General features: G+C 36.9%; 1 non-coding gene across 1 annotated transcript; it reads left to right on the plus strand.

The window, feature by feature from the left end:
- Positions 1 to 1,968: 1,968 nt before the first annotated feature.
- On the plus strand, positions 1,969 to 2,076 carry LOC139878896 (small nucleolar RNA R71). Its single transcript, XR_011769759.1, has one exon. It is a non-coding gene; the product is annotated as a small nucleolar RNA R71 (small nucleolar RNA).
- Positions 2,077 to 12,613: the final 10,537 nt, after the last annotated feature.

A 12,613-nucleotide genomic window follows, 5' to 3' on the forward strand; every position in this document is an offset into this window, starting at 1 on the left:
TATTTCAACAATCACAAAATCGGTTGGAAATTCCATGTACCCTACCTTAACAATTAGGTCCTCGGCGATCCCCACACTAGGATTAATGGATTGGTCAATTAATTTCACCCCCATTTTGGTGGGTGAAAGGTCCCCTAGGCCGAGCCTTTTATAAATGGACAAGGGCATGAAATTTATGCTAGCTCTCGAGTCGGCTAATGATGTAAATGTTTCCGACCCGTTCACATTGCATGGTATTAGGAAAGGTCCTGATCGCCCATTTTAGATGGTAAGTTGCGTTTTCTCAAAATTCCATCACACTCCTTAAGTAAGAAAGTGGTGGATGCTTATTCAACCTCTCCCTTCTTGGCCATAAGAGCTTTCAATAATTTCCCATAATTGGGCACGTTTTCAAGCACTTCCGCCAAGGGGAGTTTAACATACACATTGTTGTTTTTGACTTGGGTCAACTTACAATGCACATCCTTCGAATGTGTAGGAGGCAATGGTTGAGGTTGTGAGACCAGTGTCTCCTTGTTGTCCTCGATTGATGTAGTAAATACCTCAACCTCCTTGCTTTGTTCTTTTGTATCCAAGATGTTTTCTACCCTTGCTTCTTTCTCCAAGTCATCCAATTAAATTTTCTTTAAGTCAACCTCTAGATCCTTGCATATCAACTCGGTAGCTTCCATCGTCATAACACTTTTCACTTGATATGCAATAAATTCTGCCACTTTCGAATCATCCGAGAACTTGAACACCCCATGATCCATTGTACCCATACCCAAAGCTTCATCCAAATTAAGCTCTCCCTGGTCAACATCGAATGCAAAAACTTGAGGAGATTCGGTTTGATCATCCTCTTCCATTGAAGCAATTGAATTTACTTGAGCGTAGTTGTTGTTAGGATTTGATGAACTTACTTGGTTGGTGTTTTGATTGGTAGTGTTTCTCTCGATTGGAATAACTCTAGTGTTATTGTGATTTTGATTTTGTTGGTTGCTCCGGTTATTATTATAGTTGGTGTTTAGGTTAACTTGAGTGTTGGATGGCAAGGTGCCTTGAGGTCTTTCGGCAACTTGACTTGAAAGTCTCCCAACGGTGCTCTCAAGGTTTTGGAATGAGGCTTGGTTATGTTGTATTTGTTCCATCAAGAACTCGTTTTTCTTTATCAATAATGCTTCAGTTGATTCTACCTTTTTTATATAAGTTTGCATCATATCCTCTAGGCTTTTAGAAGGTTGGGAAGGTTGGTTGTTTTGTTGATTTTGTTTAACGTAACCTTGGTTATTTTGTGGTTGACTATAACCTTAGTTTTGGTAACTTTGATTTCCTTGGTAACTTGGGTTGGAATGGTTATTGTAAGATTGATTATTGTAATTTGTTGGTTGTGGGATTGGAAGTTGTTTCCTCGGTTTTGGTTATAACTGGAGTTGTAAACTTGGTTTCGGTTTTGGTTTGTAAATACTTGTGGTGCATTGGTTTGAGTGTTGAACGACACTTGTTTTTTATTAGGGTTGGTGCATTGCCTTAGTTTGAAGTTCCTCCCCTTTGAAAGTTTTGATTACTCACATAGTTCACGTGAGCATCCGAATTCATAGGAATGTCATCCAAGTTAATGTGGTTGCATTGATTTGTTTGGGGACAATTTTTGGTCAGGTGTCGTCCTTCACACCTTTGACAACCGACTTGCCTCGCAACTATCGATTGTTGTAGCTTCTTCAACTCTTTTCTTTACATTTGAAATTGATTGTTCAAGCTTGCTAAGGGAATTTGCCCATCTTCACTCTCCACTTGAGCTATACTCTTCTTTGTCAATTCTCTTGGTGAAGGTGCCCATTCATATGTATTAACCTAGATGTCTTCTAGTAAAATTTCGACCGCATTGGGTGATATGTACATAAACACTCCACCCGAAGACGAATCAAGATATTGCTTAGTCAAAGCATTAGTACCCGGTAGAACGTGTTGATATACTCCTTCTTAGTTAAACCATACAGTGGGCAAGCTCTTAATAACTTTTTGAAACGCACCCATGCATCATACAAAGACTCATCTCCCCGTTGTGTGAAACCATTGATTTCCATTCTTAATCGTTCCACCTTTGAAGGTGGGAAAAGTGATCGATAAATGCATCGTTTAAATCTTGAAAAGATCTAATAGAATCGGATGGAAAATTCCTTAACCAAGCTTTTGCTTCTCCTTCAAGCGTGAAGGGGAATGCCCTTAACTTAAAAGCGTCATCGGAGACGTTTTTGGTTTTATAGATGTCACAAATATCGTTAAAGTGTTGAATGTGTTCTAAAGGATTCTCATCTATTAACCTGTGAAAGAACCTATCCTTGATCATCGTGAAAAAGTTACCCTCGATCTTCCAATTATCCGCTTCAATTGGTGGCTTTGTAATAGCCGGAGGCACATCCGTTTGCGCCACCAACCTAACATTCCACATTGGAGTGTCGTTTGGATCGTTTGCAATTTCATCATTCACCGGATCAACATTAACATGTGGATTACCCTCTTGTACTCCGTCCATCTCTATCAAATAAAATGGCAAAACCTCAAAATGCTTCCTTAAATCCCGTTCTTCTCTACGCTTATAAACCCATGTACGTGTTTTTCAAGGTCGGAAAATGGTTGTGTGAATTCTTGATCCTTTTGGGACCTTCTTCTCATACACCAAAAGACCTAACCTTCAATGACAACACAAACACAAACGGTTATCCAATACAAAATATTATATAAAAAGACAATAAAAGTAACTTTTATAAGGACGAATCCTTACAAAAAGATCGAATAACTAAAAGCTTAAACCAAATACCCAACTTAACTTAGCTAACCACTTCGCGACAGCGGTGCCAAGAAAGTGTGATGTGACGTGGGGATACCATACATAACTCTAATAATTTATACAAGATGAAAAAATTACAGATAAGCACGCACAACTATCGAGCACTTAAAACCCGGTTATTATAGCACTTAATGTAAGTATTCTTATCAAGTTCGTCCCGAGAGAGCGGTGTAAGTTGAATACTTGAAACTAATAATTATCCTAGGGGTTTGTTTGATTGGGGGGTTTTGCGAGAGATCTTGACTAATCAACTAAACTTTGCAATTAAGCAAACTTAAACTTAACTAGCAACAAGTAACAAGTAATTAAGAAATGAGATTTAATCAATAAGACAAAGAGTGTTCACTTATTCAATCCTCTCTATGCTTGGATGGCCCTTATTTTACCCAATTTGATATCACCTAAGTTGTTTGAACTAGTAAATGTTTTTAATCAAATTATACTTTAGCAAATTCACATAAGCTTGGTATCCTAAGATCAAGTAATGTATGAGTTGATTATTGAGATTATGCTCGGGTTGAAATCACATAAAACCCTTTATCCATCAAAGTCACCTAAGATAGTCAAACACCACTATGATGAACAAAGTTCAATTGAAAACCAACTTAGACTAGAAACACAATCACTTGAAATCCCTATTCTAGTTGTCTAGATCACCTAAGGTGTTGAAGCACAATTTGATTCACTTCTCAAATCACTAAGAGAGCTTCTCAACCTATGTAATCAAAGTAAAACCAACAACAAACATAGCAATGGACCTCATAGCTAACTCAATAACACTAGCTCATGTATTTTCATTCAAAACAACTTCATTCAATAGATTAAGGGCACATCGTATGCATTAGAGATTCATAGATAAGCAAATACAAGTGATTTAGCCAAACATAGCAAAGATTACACTAGCAATAAGCATAAAAACATAAGTAATCGTCATCGTGAGTGATTACAAACAATAGATTCAAAGCTAGATGAAGATAAACAAACATTACAACTAATTATTGCAAGATAAGTAAAAGTAATGTGGAGATTACAACCCAAAATGAATAAAAGAGAAAGATCTAGAGCTAATGATGACGAAACTTGAGCTTGCTTCCTTCAATTCACCTTAAAACTCTAATGGATGATGAAATTACGGTTTTGTGTGTAAAATTCGAAGTAAAAACTGCAGCTCTCTAGAAAATGACCTTTCTCTTTCCTTTTATAGTGGTGAAAATTCGGGCTGAAACAGCGTCAGGAGTGCCGCTTTTCCTTCAGGAGCGGCACTTTTGGATGCAATTAGGAGCAGCACTTTTGACTTTGGTGCACCGCTTTTGGCTTGTCAGGAGCGACGCTTTTGGTTTGTAGAACGGCACTTCTGCTCAATGATGAAAAATGGAGACAAATCCTGCATAAGAGCGCCGCTTTTCCTTCTGGAGCGGCGATTTTGGACCTTCTGGAGCGGCGCTCCTTTACAGAAGCGGCGCTTTTTGAGCTGTTTCCCGCACTTGCCATTTTCTTTGCAACTTTTGAGCATTTCTTGGTCAATTTTACACCAAGTTAGGCATTTTGCCTTGAGTCGACACTTTGGCGCAGGAAAACAACTTTTAGGCCCAACGATCATCAAAACCGAATGAAATGAGGGAGATATTGCGTAATAAAACATACATAAATGGAGCAATATCAGCCATTGATATCGGCTAAAAAGTCACGTTTTCACCCCAGTATTAAGGCCCAAAAACAAGAAAGATTCAAACTTTGTTGGCAAAATACCCACTTCGTCAGTTAAAATTGAAGAACAAGTAATTACGAAGGCGGTGCAAAAAGAATCAAGAGAATCGGAGCTAAAACGAAGATTCTAGAGCGAAAACGGCGAAAGACAAGAAATCAAGTTACGATCCAAGGAATTCAGGCTGACCAGCAAGCCATACGGCCTGCCATACGTCCTACGATACGGCCTGCCATACGGCCTGCCAGTATGGAAACGGCTTGCCAGAAACGTGCCACCACACGAGCCACCAAATGGCTTGCCAGCCATACGGCCTGCCAAAAACGGCTTGCCATACGGCCTGCCATACGCCCTGCCAGGCGTATGCTGGCAGATTTCTAGCCTATTTAATGGGTCTTTGTCATTCATTCCAACACACACTTCAATTCATTTCTTTCTCTCTTGTACAGTATTAGTCATATCTCAAGGCCTTCGACTCCATGCGGGAAACCTTGTACCCGGAGAAGAACGCTGAAGATTGTATTAGGAGCGGTCTGGAGTCTTGCAGTTGTCACTTTTGTATTCAGAACTCGTTTAATCTACTGGTACTTCTATCCTTTATCTTCTATAATGTTTTATGATATTGTTGCCATGATTAGAGAGTATTTATCTTTAGTGTATGCTATGACATAAGCAGTTATAATGCCGAAATAATATTATGGCTTGTGTATGCTGTCGAAATTCTTTCTGATTATGCTTTAAACTCAATCACTTTTCCAACTAATAGAACGTAGTTATAGGCTCTGTTATTGGGAAGTCGCGAACCCCGATTCAGAGTACACTATATGTGTAATGACCCGCACTTTTTCGATCAATCTATACTTATAAGATTAATATTTACATAAATTAAACCTTACTAACATGATAAGCAATCCAAATTGTTGAGATTTATGTTTTTGAAAAGAGTTTTAAACCACGTTTGACCGTCTAGTTTGACCGATGATATCACGAACTATACAATATATGATAATTATACGTTTGTGTATATATATGTATATATACATATTTAACATGATTTATGGATGTTTTAATATCTTATTTTGTATACAATAAGTTATAAGTATATTTTGAAACTACTAACTTAAGTTTTCAAAACGATAACCATACGTAACGTTATTTGACATAAATACTTATGACCTATAATGTTTATACATATATCGTATAAGTAATGTATTTAATCTTTTTTTTAAAGACTTAAATACATAAAACAATATAAGTATATTCACAAAAGATAGCTATATTTGAATTCTCATTCCATTTTCACAAGATTTCAATACGTATATCTAGAGTATATATACCAGTATCATACCTAGCTTCTATACGTATTTACTATTGGTATATACACATCAAATCACCACCAACCAGCCCTTGTTCATGCCTTATGTATAAGGTAACTACTTTTGTTATCTAGTATGACAATTTCACATGATTAAAAGATTTTTTTCACAAAATTACAAACTTATACACCTTTTACACCACCATTTATACTCCATTCCATTTTCATTTCACTACACATTTCCTCTAGCTAAAACACACTCTTTTAAGAAAGAAAAAAATCTCTTAAACACTCCAGCAAATTTTCATCATGAACTAGCTTCAAAAACAACATTTAAACATCATAAGAAAATCCTTTCAAGAACACTTCAAAAATTCTTCCAACTATACAAGTTTACTTCCAATCTTTCATCCAATTCCATCACTCTTTTGGTTCTAGGTTTTTATTCTTCTTTTACAGCAATCTTGTCCAAGTAACTTGAGGTAGTAACTTTGTTCATAACCTTATTCGATTCATATATATATAGCTATCTTATTTTATGGTATAAAATTTTAACAACAAGAACATAGTTTGAATGTTTTCAAACTTGTTTGCAAACTAAATAGATCCTTCTAACTTAATTTTTAAAATACTTCAAGACCTGTAATATATCATAAATATATGCTAATTTAACAAGGTATAACTTGGTTTTTCAAAGAACACCTTAAAAACTGTTTTTACGACGTCAGAGTGCAACCGGGGGCTGTTTTGGGTTGGATAATTAAAAACTATTTTGAACCTTGAATTGGAGGTTTATTTTCTGGAAAAATGATATTTACTATGAATATGATAACACATAAAAATTTCATGATTTAACTCAAAGTATAAGTATTTTTAGAAAAATAATCATTTAAGGTTGTTTACATGATGGAAAATGATTAACTTCATAAGTTTCACTAAAGTTTGACCTATGACCTGTGATTTCGAATACAAACTAAGGTATTTACAGTTCATAGTCTTAAAGAGGGACTCGATCCAAGGAAGTGGCAAGTTGAACCAACGAAAACGGAGTTGTAACGAAGAAACTATGACCAAAACGAGATCGGATATCTAAGACTAGTTTAGCCACGAAAATAATTGGAGAAAAATTAAATAAATCACATCTTTTTAAAATAACATGATATTTTATATATATGTACTCATAATTTAATTTTATATAGTTCAGGATCACCCGTAAACAATACGAGAAGATTAATCATAAGATCCCATGATTGTACGCAACACGTCATTTGACAACACCGGTACTTTATGTACGCAACACGTCATTTGACAACACCGGTACCGTGGGTCAAGATTAATCTTGATCAATACATATACGATGGGGGTTTTATTTATTTCATTGGGGGTTATTAAACACCTAAAAATGAACCATTAAAATTGAATTACTAACATCGGACTGCTAACTACGGACTAAGGAATTATTAAAAGAATTAAAAGTATTATAAGTATATATATGTAGCATTTGTTTAAAAAGAAAAGGTATTGATATATTATATATGGATAGGTTCGTGATATCAATCGGAGACCAAGTCGAAATTATATATCTTCAAGGCAAAAGTGAGTATATAGTCCCACTTTTAAACTCTAAGTATTTCGGGATGAGAATACATGTATTTTATGTTTTACGTTATGGACACAAGTAACTGAAAAATATATTCTACGTTGAGTTGTACCACTGGCATACTTCCCTGTAGCTTGGTAACTGTTATTTACAGCGGTATTGTAAACGCGAATCCTGTTGATAGATCTATCGGGCCTGACAACCCCAACCGAACTGGACGACCAGTATTCAACGGTTGCACAGTACTTCGTTTCGTAACTACACCTTGGTACGGTGTAGTAAGATTTCATAATAAAGGGAATATGCGACGTGATTAAATGTTAAGTATGGTTACCAAGTGCTCAACCACTTAGAATATTTTTATTGAAATGTTTACATATGAAATCTTGTGGTCTATATTTATATTGCTGCCGGCATTAAACCTATATCTCACCAACTTTATGTTGACGTTTTAAACATGTCTATTCTCAGGTGATAACTAAAAGCTTCCGCTGCAACATGTTGAATTTAAGCAGGATCTTGCGTACTCATATTTGTGTCAAAAATAAAACTACATATCCAAGGATTTGTATTGTAAAATATGCTAGAAATCGTGTTGTTATCATCATATGTAAAATTTGTAAGTCTAAGATTATCGCTAAACGATAATCATCGTTATTTTGTTCAAAGCTTGTATTAAAATAAGAATTATGGTTTGTAATGTAAAATATATGCAGTTGTTCTTTTAAAAATGTCGCATATAGAGGTCAATACCTCGCAATGAAATCATACGTTATCTAACACGTTCTTATGGTTAAGGACGGGTTATGACATATGGTATCAGAGCGGTGGTCTTAGCGAACCAGGTTTGCATTAGTGTGTCTAACTCATAAGTCGTTAGGATACATTAGTAAGTCTGGACTTTGACCGGGTCTGATTTCGAAAACCATTGCTTATCATTGTTGGTTAAAATTTATATGTAAATATTATGTAGTACTAATGGGTTAGTTGTTGTGTGATAGATGTCGGGCTCGAAACTTGTTATCACATTCAGCGACTCCGAACCAGAATCTTCAGATGGTGTTCCAGTCATTAACCTATCCGATGACGAAAATGATATCTTTGGGGAAGACTCACAAATTCCGGATGAACCAACTATAGGGAACCCGGAAAGTGAACCCGAGGAGGAAAGTGAACCCGAGGGGAAAGTGAACCCGAGGAAGAAAGTGAACCCGAGGAAGGAATACAAGAAATTACGAAAGACAAGTTCGAACAAGGAAAGAAACGAAAAGCTAATGAATTAGAAAATTCAAATCCCGAGTTTAGGGAGGATGATGTGGCACCAACTCCACTAGACACTACCACCCCTATTCCCGCTATTCCTATTCGTTCTATCCCGGCATCCAGTTCTTCAGCCCCACCGCCAAAATATAGGCAGACAGCTAGGATAAGCGTTAGGCCATTCCTTGAACCTAAACGTCCTAGAAAATAGACCAAACGATGCGCTGCCGTATTAAACCATGGGATCATATAATGTTTTGTATAATATTATTAGTGTGGTTTGCTTAATGTTCGATGTAAGATAAGCATATGTAAAATAGTGAAGTATGAAATGCAATAATTTTCCATGGTTAAGTATTATTTAGATTGTAGTAATTGGTTCTGTACTAAGCTATTAAGTATGAACATTAACGGGTAGGTACTACCCTAGATATAATTATAAAACGCTAATAAGAAGAAAAGGCTTTTATAATAATACCTGGTTCATATTATTAACAAGCTATAATGTACTATAAATACACACTACATCTATAATATTCCATGTGAATAATTATTTTCTTTCATTAGGAAATGGCGCGATTGAATCGAATGACGGAACAAGAAGTCGAGGAATTCATCAACCAGCGAGTGAACGACAGAATGTTATGGGTCGAGGCTGCAAGAGCTGCTGCAGTTAACCCAAATCCTCGTGTAGGATGCACCTACAAGACTTTTCAAGCTTGCAAGCCCTCATCATTCAGTGGAACGGAAGGACCGATCGGTTTAACCCGGTGGATAGAAAAGATGGAGACTGTGTTTAAAATTAGTGGTTGTGTTGAAAAGGACATGACCAAGTATGCATCGTGCACTTTACAAGATAGTGCACGCACGTGGTGGAAAAATTATGTGAAGGCTGTAGGAGGAGATGTAGCTTATGATACTCCGTGGGAAGAATTCAAAACAATGTTAATCAACGAATATTGTCCAAGGAACGAGGTTAGGAAGTTAGAAGATGAATTACGAAGCTTGAAGGTTGTTGGTACTGAAATCACCAACTACAATCAGCGATTCATGGAATTAGTTTTGCTATGTCCTGAATTGGTTCCAACCGAAGAACGGAAGATTGAAATGTACAAAGATGGTTTGCCCACAAAGGTCAAGGCAAACATTACAGCATCGAAACCTAAGACAATTCATGAAGCTATAACCATGGCAAACGAGCTAATGGATCTGGTCATCTTGGATAAGAAAGCATCCAATACTGATGTGAAGGTATCAGGTAATAAAAGAAAGTGGAATGGAAGTTATGATCGAAGTAATCAACAACAATCTTTTAAGAAACAAGAAACCACGAAAGGTGCGGGTAGTGGTTCAGGTTTTGGTTACAAAGGACAAAGTCCTTTATGCAACCGATGCCACAAACATCATTTTGGTTACTGTAGTGTGGTGTGCAACAAATGTAATCGAAAGGGTCATCTTGCTGAAGATTGTAGGGCTCTCGTTACAAATACAAATGGTACCAAGACTCCTGCCACCAATGCAAATAGAACTGCTTTGGCTACCGTTACTTGTTTTGGGTGTAGAAAACAAGGTCACTATAAGAGCCAGTGCCCGAATCCAGAGAAGAATGTCGGACCTGCACGTGGGAGAGCATTTATTATTAATGCTAGAGAGGCACGTGAAGACCCGGAGCTTGTTACGGGTACGTTTACCATTAATAACTTATCAGCATCTATTATATTTGATACTGGTGCCGATAGAAGTTACGTGTGTAGAAATTTTTACACTAAATTGAATTGTTCATCATTACCTCTAGATGCTAAGTACATGATTGAGTTAGCTAATGGTAAACTAATTAAAGCCGATAAAATTTGTCGTGATTGTGAAATAAATTTAGCTGGAGAAACGTTTAAAATTGACTTAATACCCGTAGAATTAGGAAGTTTTGATGTAATAGTCGGCATGGACTGGATGTCCAAAGTAGGAGTTGAAGTTGTGTGTGCCAAGAAGGCAATTCGCATTCCTTGTAAGGATAAAATGCCGGTGATGATTTATGGAGAGAAGGGTAATTCAAAGCTAAAACTCATTAGCTGTTTGAAAGCCAAGAAATGTTTAGAAAAGGGATGTTATGCTATTCTAGCACATGTTAATAAAGTCGAAAAGAAAGAAAAAGAGAAGTGCATCAACGACGTGCCTGTGGCAAGAGATTTTCCTGAAGTTTTTCCGGAAGAGTTGCCGGGATTACCTCTATTTAGATCTGTAGAATTTCAAATAGATTTAGTACCAGGAGCTGCACCAGTGGCTCATGCGCCATATAGACTTGCACCGTCCGAATTAAAAGAACTTCAAAGTCAGTTAAAAGAATTACTGGACCGTGGATTCATACGACCAAGCACTTCACCGTGGGGAGCTCCAATTTTGTTTGTTAAGAAGAAAGATGGATCTTTTAGGATGTGTATAGATTATCGTGAATTAAATAAGTTAACTATCAAGAATCGGTATCCACTACTGAGAATTGATGACTTATTTGATCAATTGCAAGGATCATGTGTTTATTCAAAAATCGACCTAAGATCGGGCTATCATCAACTACGCGTCAAAGAAGAAGATATACCGAAAACTGCTTTTCGGACACGCTACGGCCATTACGAATTTTTGGTCATGCCGTTTGGATTGACGAATGCGCCAGCTGTATTCATGGATCTCATGAATCGAGTTTGTAGTCCATATTTAGATAAGTTTGTTATCATTTTCATTGATGATATTCTTATCTATTCCAAGAGTGAGCAAGAGCATGAGCAGCATTTAAGGTTGATATTAGAGTTGTTAAGAAAAGAACAGCTATATGCTAAATTTTCTAAATGTGCTTTCTGGTTGAAAGACGTGCAATTTCTTGGTCACGTTGTTAGTAGAAAAGGAATTCAGGTTGATCCAGCAAAAACTGAAGCCATTGAAAAATGGGAGACTCCTAAGACACCAACGCAGATACGCCGATTTTTGGGTTTAGCCGGTTATTATAGAAGGTTTATTCAAGATTTTTCCCGAATAGCTAAGCCGTTGACAGCGTTAACGCAAAAAGGGAAGAAATATGAATGGACCTCTGAGCAGGAGAGTGCATTTAAAATACTAAAGAAGAAGTTAACTACGGCGCCTATTTTATCGTTACCAGAAGGGAACGATGATTTTGAAATATATTGCGACGCTTCACGACAAGGTTTTGGTTGTGTTCTTATGCAACGGAAGAAAGTTATTGCATACGCATCCTGACAATTGAAGATTCGCGAGCGGAATTATACGACGCATGATCTAGAATTGGGAGCAGTCGTGTTTGCATTGAAGATGTGGAGACACTACTTGTATGGGGTTAAATGCACTGTGTTTACTGATCATAAAAGCCTTCAACATATTTTTGATCAGAAACAGCTGAACATGAGGCAACGTCGGTGGGTCGAGCTGATAAACGACTATGATTGTGAAATTCGCTATCATCCTGGGAAAGCGAATGTGGGGGCTGACGCACTAAGCAGAAAGGAACGAGAACCAATTCGAGTACGAGCGATGAACATAAAAATTCGCATGAATCTCAACTCACAAATCAAAGAAGTTCAACGAGAAGCACTTACTAAAGAAAACATAAGAAATGAAATAATGAAGAAGTATGAGAAGCAACTCGTTATACGGGAAGACGGAATTCGATATTTTGCAAATCGTATCTGGGTACCGAAGTTGGGTGGATTAAGGAAGTTGATATTGAATGAGGCACATAAGACAAGATACTCGATACATCCTGGAGTTGGAAAGATGTATCAAGATCTTAAGACACATTATTGGTGGCCTAATTTAAAGACAGACGTTGCAACATATGTTGGGGAGTGTTTAACTTGTTCCAAAGTCAAAGCAGAACACCAGAAGCCGTCAGGATTA

The sequence above is a fragment of the Rutidosis leptorrhynchoides genome, chromosome 11 (assembly GCF_046630445.1).
Source record: "Rutidosis leptorrhynchoides isolate AG116_Rl617_1_P2 chromosome 11, CSIRO_AGI_Rlap_v1, whole genome shotgun sequence".
Lineage (NCBI taxonomy): Eukaryota > Viridiplantae > Streptophyta > Magnoliopsida > Asterales > Asteraceae > Rutidosis > Rutidosis leptorrhynchoides.